The 9,477-nt window shown below is 42.3% G+C and overlaps 1 pseudogene; it reads left to right on the top strand.

The window, feature by feature from the left end:
* The window catches only part of LOC107112224, a 23,539-nt pseudogene that overhangs the window by 11,707 nt on the left and 2,355 nt on the right, over nucleotides 1-9,477 (top strand).

Raw genomic sequence — 9,477 nt, 5'->3', positions numbered from 1 at the left:
GCTGAATACACGTTAAAGACATTGCTGAGCAAGGTGACCCTGAGACTGTCCAAGACTCCCAAATATTCCCCAAGGACTAATATTTTAAATTTCATGTATTTGGAATGTGTTTTGTGTATTTAATATAGTAAAAGACACTACCTGACAAGGTGACCTTAGGACTGTCCAGTACACTCAAATGGTACCTATCTCTCTGCCCAATAGTAAAATATCTGCCCCCAGATTGTTGTCCCCTTCATCTGCCTCTCCTAGGGTGTGGAGATTATTTATGGCAAAGAATTGTGTTTTTTTCTCCTCCTAGTACTTAGTCTGTACGCACTCTTACAAGCTGTGTTTTTCTGCATTTTTCTGGCCTTTGGGTACCTGAATCTCAATACCTGATCCTCTGTGGTTTCTGTATCCCAGGAAGGATTCCAACCATCCTGTAACCGTTAATCAGTAATTACTGCCACCAGCCCAAAATACTCAGATGTAGGACTGCTTTACGTGTGACCAACTTCCTACATGGAAGTAAAAAACTGTACATGCAGTTAATACATGTGATATTCCATAGGCAACCTTGTGCATAAATTAATATATTGTTTGTATGCAGGGATTCTATATGTAATTCCAGTATACAGTATTTATTGTTAGCCGAATTGCTTTATTTACAGCAATTGGCAATTTATAAATGGGTGCTTGCCAACTATACTAAGGTCCTGTTCCCACCAAGAGTTACCAGTAAAAGATTTCGAGGCTGGTGTGGTTAAAATAGATGTCTTTTACTTAAGAAAATAAATCTCATACAAACAATACTGGTGCACTCACACATTCAATCAAGTTCCTTAGAAATACAGTTGCATTAGCAGGTAGGGTGATGATGGGTGATACTTATCTGTCTTCGCAGCTTTGTTGTTCCAATGAAGAATGGATGGGGAGAAATAGAAAACTAAGGAAATTCACACACGACCAGAACCAGCCAGAACGTGTGGGCAGTGGAGGCAAGGGTTGGGGATAGCAAGTGGGACTTAAGAGGGGTTAAAAGCAGACAGGGGTTGTTGCGCGGGAGATGCTAGTTGATCAAGTAGGAGAGAGAGAGAGACCATGTGACTGGTTCTCTTCTTTTATCGGGGGATCCAGGAGGTGGGTGGTGGCCATGACAACCTCCTGGTCCACCTCCCTGTTAGTCCGTCCCAAAAACAATCCTATTGGTTGCATGGAGGGAGGGGTGGTTACCTAACAGGAGTGGCCAATATTGAAATCTAATACCTTACTCAAAGGACGACATCTAGGCAGGTGTGAAACCTTGGCGTCAGGATGCTTCATTGAAGTGTTGATCAAGCCGGCCATCCTATTGTAAACCAAATGTCCATTTGGCAGGAAATGCCAATGTAGGAACAAAACATGGATGTGTTGTATGTGATCACAACTAGATCTGCAATGGGGGCTCTCTTCTCAGGTTGTTGTTTCTTACTAGTCCATTGTGTGTAGCAATAAATATAAGTCCATAAAGCAAAATATCAAGTTTATTCTCTAACATTATTTGGAAGCTCTGCAAGACTGAGAGGTTGTGATTCCATTACCGTGTTGATCTGATCCCTTTTGGGGTGGCTGCAGGCAAATCTAGAACAGGAGTGTGCTGAAAATCAGGAATATTGTGAGGGTAATGAGCAATAGACATTGCAGTGCTTCCATCAGCAGTCATCCCTTGTAGAAAAAAAGATCTTGTCAATATAGTCATTATTCTCCTTGTAGCTCCCTCAGTTAAAGCCGTTTCCTCCCCTCTTTCACTGTATGTCCCTTTAAAAAAAATAGATAGGAACATGTATTACACGGTAAAAGATATGTGTGTCTTACATACAGTATGTGTAGTACACAAAAAGTGCCTTCCTCTTTCTATGGAGCAGCTGTAGCCCACCTTCGCTCATTTATAATTCAGGGCTCCTAGACAATATGGCGGACATTCCAGCACACTGTTAAGAAGGAGATAAGTTCTTATCTTGCTGAACTCCCCCCCCCCATATTCTTGCTGCAAAAAGACTATGAGATAATCCAGGGCTCTTTCAGAGGTACATGGTAGGTTTTTTCTTGCAGTCTTGAGCCCTAGGATTTCCATTCTTGAACATTATTCATGATAAGTGCCAAGAGCACATAGAAAATCCCAGGTCCAGTCCTGGTATTTCCAGGTAATGAATCTCAGGTAACCATTGTGAAGAAGGCTCTTTCTCTGCCTGAGACCCAGAGCTGCTGTGAGTTACATGGCCCAGTGGTCTGACTTGATATAAGGTGGCTTTGTGCACAGTGTCCTCCCAAAGTGTTGAAACTTGCCATGAAACCCGTATGCTGGCACTCTGCATGGCTGCTTGCTTGCTTTCAGTACTGTTCATGCACCTGCTTGAACAATGCAGTATAATGGTTTTTAAAACTTAATGGTTATTATTGCTTCCCATCTCAATGTCGAACTTCTCTGAGTGTTTGATATTAGCTTTAAAATGGGCTTAAACTTGGTGGGGAGGAAAAGGGACAAACATATTTGAAATTGTCTGGTCGATGAGGTAGAATTACACAACATGTCCTTTGAGGAATTGGTATTACTTCTGTGCTTTGTAAAAAATGTTGTCTGAGGGAAGGGTTTGAATAATCACCCTAATTATAGAGAGGTCATCTTGCCATACTGGAAGCACTTCCTAATGTTGTGGTTGTATATATGCAATGTGTACATTATTTTTAAAGGGAGATATTGGACTAAACTTCATTTTTATTTTATTTTTTAAAAACCTTGTAGGTTATATAGTTTGTAAAATTCATGCGTATTGTTTGTGAGAAAGTGATGAGCTGGTGGTTCCCTCTGGGACTACATCACCCTCCAGAGTTTCACTCCCCTGGGAGAGGCCGCGTGTGCAGAGCAAGCTTGAGGGGAGGGTTTCAGTCCCTCCCATTTACCCTCTTTTGGCTCTCCTTCTGGCTAGTGTCTCTTAGCTGTCAGAGACCTGTCCTGGGAGGGAGAGTGATGCCCTTGCTAGTGGGGAAATCCCCACTCCTCTCCCCCCTGGCCTCATCAAGGTGGTCATGCCTCCCTTTTCTTCTCATCAGCTGGGTGGGAGCAGCCTCTTGGGACAGAGGGAGGGCCAGCTGTCTCTGCCAATTCTCTGCTCATCCCACAAGTCCATGCTTCCTTGAGAAGCCCCTAATATGGAGCGGATCTCCCTTTCCCAGCTGCCCAGGGTAAAAGGCACACCCCCAACTCTTCTTGAGTGAGTCCAGGAGAATGGAGGCAGACGCCAGACAGTGTTTTTGATGATATTCACCTACCTGCTTGTTTCCTGCTGCCCTGCCCCCCAGCTGTGTTCAAATGCTCTGTTTTGCATTTCAGATGTCCTGTCCCCAAATCTGAGTTGAAAGAAAAATTGGCCATGGGTCTGTCTGCATCTTCTCCTTCGGCAGCACTCCAAGCAGATGTATCTGAACAGCCTCAGACTGCTCCTTCACAGTGTCCCATGCACCAGAAGAAAATGGAAGGTAATTTCCTCACTGAGCTAAAACAAGCAGAGCTTTTGAAAAGTAGTTCTAAAATAGTTTGTGTACAGAGAGTTTGCTTGTTATAACCATGTGTTAATAGGACAAGGATTTTAGGCCCTAAATGTGTAGCTTGGGGGCAATTGTTGATGTTGAAATGAAAAGGTAACTTTTTTCCACCCACTGAGACATACCAGCCCATCAGGTGAAGAATTAGCCACCTATTAACCTGAAATCAGGTTTTTTACTTCAGTGGTAGCTGACTGGAGAAAACTGATTTGTTTGAGTTGCTGTTATTCTGCAGCTCTGTAAGAGAAATGCTGAATGCTGATTTTCATTAGAGTTCACTAGAGGTCTGGTTTTGTAAGAAGGTCTACAAGCTTCCATCAAGTGCTTTTGAACAGTACTTTGAGAAGAGGAGCAAGAGAGGTGAGGGACAGCAGGAGAGAGCCCCACTAGTCAGAATACAGACAGATTCCACATCAGTAGGAAGGGCTGTGTACTGCATTATCCTTCCTGCTGTGGAAATCTGCACAGATTCAATCAAGGTGGGGTCTACGGCACAACGATGACGGACGCCTTTCCCAGCTCTCTAAGAAGGTGTATCAGTATAAAGTTTCCTAATCAAGAATAACAGTCTTAAATCCATCCCCAGCTTCATTAATTTTTTCCATAACAGCTCCCTAGGCACAGAGTCAAAAGCACCCTTCAGATCAAGGAAAGTAGCAATTAACTTGCTTCCTTTCCCTTTATGATATTTATTTACTAGGTGACTTAAGACTATACAGTGGACTAAGGTGGACTTCCCCTGACAGAAACCGGCTTGTTCAATTCCCAGTATCCGTTGTTCAGATACCCAAGCATTGAGCTTAATTGCCAGGTGTCTTGCATAGAGTTTCCCAATCGTAGAGAGGAGGCTGATCCGCCTATAATTACTGGGCAACTCACGGTTACCTTTTTTAAAGAATGGCACTACTGTAGCATTCGTCCAAACTTCAGACATTTCACCTGATCTATCTATGGCGGTAAAAAGGGTCGCCAAAAAGGGAGCCCACCAATCTGGAAACGCTTTTATAGCCTCAGGAGGAATTGCATCCGGGCCCGGGGCCTTCCCGGACTTAATTTGTACAATTAAAGCTTCAATCTCATCAGCTTGCACCGGTGGCCATTCCGGGCACTCTTCTAGCCTAATCTCAATATCTTCACCCTCTGGCACTCTATTGGCCGTAAAAACTCTCTCAAAATGTTCATGCCAGTCCTTATTAGTAATTGAGGAATTCACAAGTCTGTTCCTGCCAAATGCCTCCGATATCATGGCCCAAAATTTCCTTGAATCGTTGCTAATCGTAGCATGCAGAAGAGGTTCCCAACTCTTCTGCCGGGGATCAAATCAGTCAATCCTAAAAGAAATCAACCGTGACTGTTCCCTAGAAGGCCAGATACTGAATCTGAAGTTCAAATACTTTGGCCACCAAATGAGAAGGGAGCACTCACTGGAAAAGACCCTGATGCTTGGAAAGATTGAAGGTCAAAGAAGAAGGGGACGGCAAAGGATGAGATGGTTAGACAGTGTTATCGAGGCAACAAACATGAAATTAAGCAAACTCCGGAGCATGACGGAAGACAGGAGGGCCTGGTGTGGTGTGGTGTGGTTCATGGGGTTGCGAAGAGTCGGACTCGACTGTGCAATTGAACAAGAGAGGAGGACATCTAATGAAGTTGATGGGCAGTAGATTCAGGATGGGTAAAAGAAAATACTTCTTTACTCAATGAGTGATTAAAGTGTAGAATTTGCTGCCAGAGGATGTAGATACGGTCATGGGCATAGACAGCTTTAAAGGGGGATTAGACAAATTCATGGAGAATAGGTATTACCCTTGGCTACTAGCCAAGGTCACTATAGGGAGCCTCTGCATTCAGAGGCAGTAAACCTCTTTATCCCAGTGCCAGGAAGCAACATTAGGCAAAGGCCTCAGCCTCTATGCTTTGTTGTTAGCCCTCCAGAGTAACTCATTGGCCACCGTGTGAAACAGGATGCTGGTCTACATGGACCACTGGGCTGATCCAGCAGGGTTCTTCTTATATTCTTAAAAAGATGGGCCACATTTTCAGAGAACTCATTAAATGTTAATAGTTTTGAGTTTTAGACTAGGTTAGTAATTTGCCATACTTTTGTGGTATAAACAGTAATTGTTCTTTGTAAAATATCTGAATGGAAAGTAAGTTACACTGCTGTAAGCCATGTGTGTAGCTGGCCTCTGTGCTTTGTTTGAGAGAGAATTCCACTGCCAACTAGGTCATGCATGTGGCTCTCTTCCTTTTTGTTTTTAGGCAGAAAGAGATGAGAGGTTTATGCTCTTCTGTTGTGGCCTTGCTCCAAGGAGAGAGACTACAGAGAAAAATTCTTTGTGCTTTCCTTGTCTCCGTGGTGGGAGTGCAGTTACAGGGACAATAGGTACTGCACAGTCTCCCATCTGTGCCCTCCATTTTTTGGTGGCAGCTGGCCTGATTCCATGTGCAGGTTCCTGACCAGACAGTGAAGACAGGAGAATTTAGTTGCTGGACCCTCCTTTTCCCCTCTTCCTTTCCCACCAGTACCAAGAAAGGGAAAAGATCTGTATTTCTAGATCATGGAATTACTCCAGAAATTGCTCTTCCAAGTATCTCCCAACCATGCTAAATCTATTTCAAGCCACACTGCATAGCACTGTATATATAGCAGCAGGAGTAAAGTTTCAGTTAAGGGCTTAATGGAAAATGAAGCTCCTAGTTCAGTTGCCTTTGAATTCAAATTATGTTGCATAATTGCATGCTTGTTTTTTTTTAGGTTGCCCCATGCACATGAAATCAGCTGGCAGTCTTGATGAGAACCAGAATGTTTCTGGTCCTGTGCATCAAGAAAGAGCATATGCAGGGCTCTTTTTGGGCAGGAACGCACAGGAACGGAGTTCAGGCTGGCTCCCGAGTTGGCCACGCCCAGCAGGAACTCATTAGCATAATAAACCACACCGAACAGCAGAAACTCATTAGGATTGGCTACATTAGGGGTGTGTGGCCTAACATGCAAAGGAGTTCCTGCTACAAAAAAGCCCTGGGTTTTGACAACAAACAAGGTAAACAGAATAAGAAGCAAAAGGTGGGTGTGGCTGGATGAGCACACTTCTGGTAACATGGGGGTGCGGCCTAATGTGCTAATGAGCTGTGCTGTCGGGGGTGTGGCCCAATATGCTAATGAGTTTCTGCTGTTCGGTGTGGTTTATTATGCTAATGAGTTCCTGCTGGGCTTTTTCTACAAAAAGAGCCCTGAATATGAATATGTTGAATGTCCTGTGAAGTCCCAGATGCATGAGAAGCTTGATCCCAGAAACATGGTAACTTTCTTTTTCTTTCCAGTACATTTTCTGTGAGATGTAAGAGTGCTGGTTTAAACTTCTTACAAAAGCAACAGCTGTTTTGATGCATGTGTTATAGTTCTTTAATACACATTTATAGAGGCTTAATATTTTGACATGTATGTATGGTGATAACACAGAAGTTTAGACAAACCCTAACCCTTTAGGCTGAAAAAGGGCAGCCACACTGGCATTGCTCTTGGAAACTGTATTTGTCCATTTGAGACTGCTTTCAAGAATAGGTAGGATCTTCTGGTATGTGACTTTCTTTACATCTGCCATTTGTGAAACTGGCCTACTGGTAGTATTTTGGAGCAGCTGCTATTCTGAAATGCAAAACAGAGCATTTGAACACAGCTGGGGTCGAGGCGGCAGGATGTAAAAGGAAGGGGTTTTGGAAAGCTTATCAGGAAATGATAAAGCCTGGGTGAAGTAAAATGCCTACAGAAGGAATTGGATAAACATTTTGCTGGGACATGGGGCTAGATTCAAAGAAAAAAACAAAGTTAAAATCTGCAGATTGCTCTCTGTTCTATCAAATATTCACTACTCTCATTTTTCTTTTATTTTTTTAGATGCCACCTCCTGTCATTAATTGTCATTAATGTTTTATTGCTTTTATCTGTTTTATATGGGCTTTGCCCCTTGTAAGCAGCCCTGAGCCCGCTCTGCGGGGAGGGCGGGGTATAAATCTTAATAAATAAATAATCAGCTGCCATCCCCGGTCAACCATTTTCACTCTCTTCCACAAGAGAAGAATCTACTATCCCTAGAGCTTTTTCTCAACAAAACTGGGTTTATCCTTCAGAGCAAATGTTTTGGAATGCAATGCTTAGGAAAGGGTAAGTGAAATAAGAATAGAGGTGCGTGATAACTGCGGCCTGCCCCAGCACATCTGTCCCAGTATTGGGACTAGTCACAGTTATGCCATGATGATGAAAAGGCACTGATTGACAAGTTGTCTAAGCATGTGCTTAAGCACAATTGCACTTCCATTTGCTCACAGTCATCCATTGTCGCCTTTGCGTCTCATTGCTATCACCTCTTTCCCCCATTTCCTTCCTGTCAAAATGTAGATTGTACGTTCTTTGGAGAAGAGGTCAGTCATTTTTTATTTCTTTAAAACCAATGGACAATAGAAAAAGGCTAGATGTTCTCTCTTGAAATTACCAGTGATTTGTAAGATGATAAGAAGCTCTTGATGTGATGTGAAAGTTCTGTCTGCGGTGCTGGATCTGGTAGCTCACTTACACAAGCAAGTCATCGCTTGATGTTGCTTTTGTCAGGTGACTGAAATGTGCATGTGAGCACACCGTAGCCAAGGTTGCTAGGTGTGGAGACATGACTTCTGGGCAGATTTGAGCCCAGGTACTACTGTTTCATTTCTTTAAAAATATGGTGTATGAACACTGGAATCTAGGCAGGTCTATAGTGTACAGTTTCCAGCTCACTTGCAATTGAGTTACTGAGCAAAGATCTCTTCAGTCTTCACAGCAGGTAGGCAGACAGTGTGATGTAGTGTTTAGAGTGTGGATTTTGGGAGGCCCGAGTCCAAATCTCTACTCTGCCACAACGCTTGTAGGCTGTTTGTGGGCCAGTCACTTTCTTTTGGTCTTACCATCCTCACAGGGATTGTTGTGTGGATAAAATTAGTAAGCTTTTTGGTGGAAAGGTGGAATGAAATTGTCTTGGATAGATAAGAAGCTAGATGGGTGGTAGCCCAAGAAAGGGCATTCTCCATCATGGCACCAAAACTTCGGAACTCTTGATTTGTCTCCCTCTATTGATGTCTTTCACCAGTAGGTGAAGATTTTTTTTGTTTTGTCTGGCTTAGCCCAATAACAGTTATTGGCCCTCTTTGTAGTTTATTTTCTTGTGTGTTTATAATTGAATTTTGTAATTTTGCCTGCATTTTAACTGTTTAAATGCATTAATGTTTCTTATGTTCACCGCCTTGTGGACTCTGGTAGCATAAAAATGTTTTAAATAAAGTAAATATGAAGAATTTGTTGGCAGCATGTAATGTGCATGAACTGACATGCATCTGGTGGGCTAGCAGTACCCGACCTACATTTATATTATGCTGCCACGAATATAGCACATATTGTTAAACTATATCATGACAAGGCGAATCCACAATGGAACACTATAGAACATGATAACTATAATACTAATTTTATTAGAGAAATACTGTGGCATCATAAAAGTACAGAAGCTCTTAAAAAAATTACTAACCCGTATTTAAAAACTAATATAAAAATATGGTACAAATTTAAAACAAAACTTTCTTCTATGTATTCTAAAATATGTACTTTCACCGGACAGAACTGGTTTTTACCTGCTAAAGAATTCGATACGTACCTGACTTGGAAAGGAAAAAACATCACAAGAATAATAGATGTAGTCCAATACGGAAGAACACTCACGAAACTGGCTCTAGAAAGAAAGCACAAAATTAGAATTAAATGGTTTGAATATCTACAGATTCAGAACCTAATAAACACCACAAAATTTAAACAGACAATAATGGAACCCACCACAAAATTTGAATCTTTATTATTACAACCCTATAAGAAGAAAGGCCTCATTG

The sequence above is a fragment of the Gekko japonicus genome, unplaced genomic scaffold, assembly GCF_001447785.1.
Source record: "Gekko japonicus isolate JY-2015 unplaced genomic scaffold, Gekko_japonicus_V1.1 scaffold70, whole genome shotgun sequence".
Taxonomy (NCBI): Eukaryota; Metazoa; Chordata; class Lepidosauria; order Squamata; family Gekkonidae; genus Gekko; species Gekko japonicus.
This window is presented reverse-complemented; position numbering and strand designations above follow the sequence as displayed.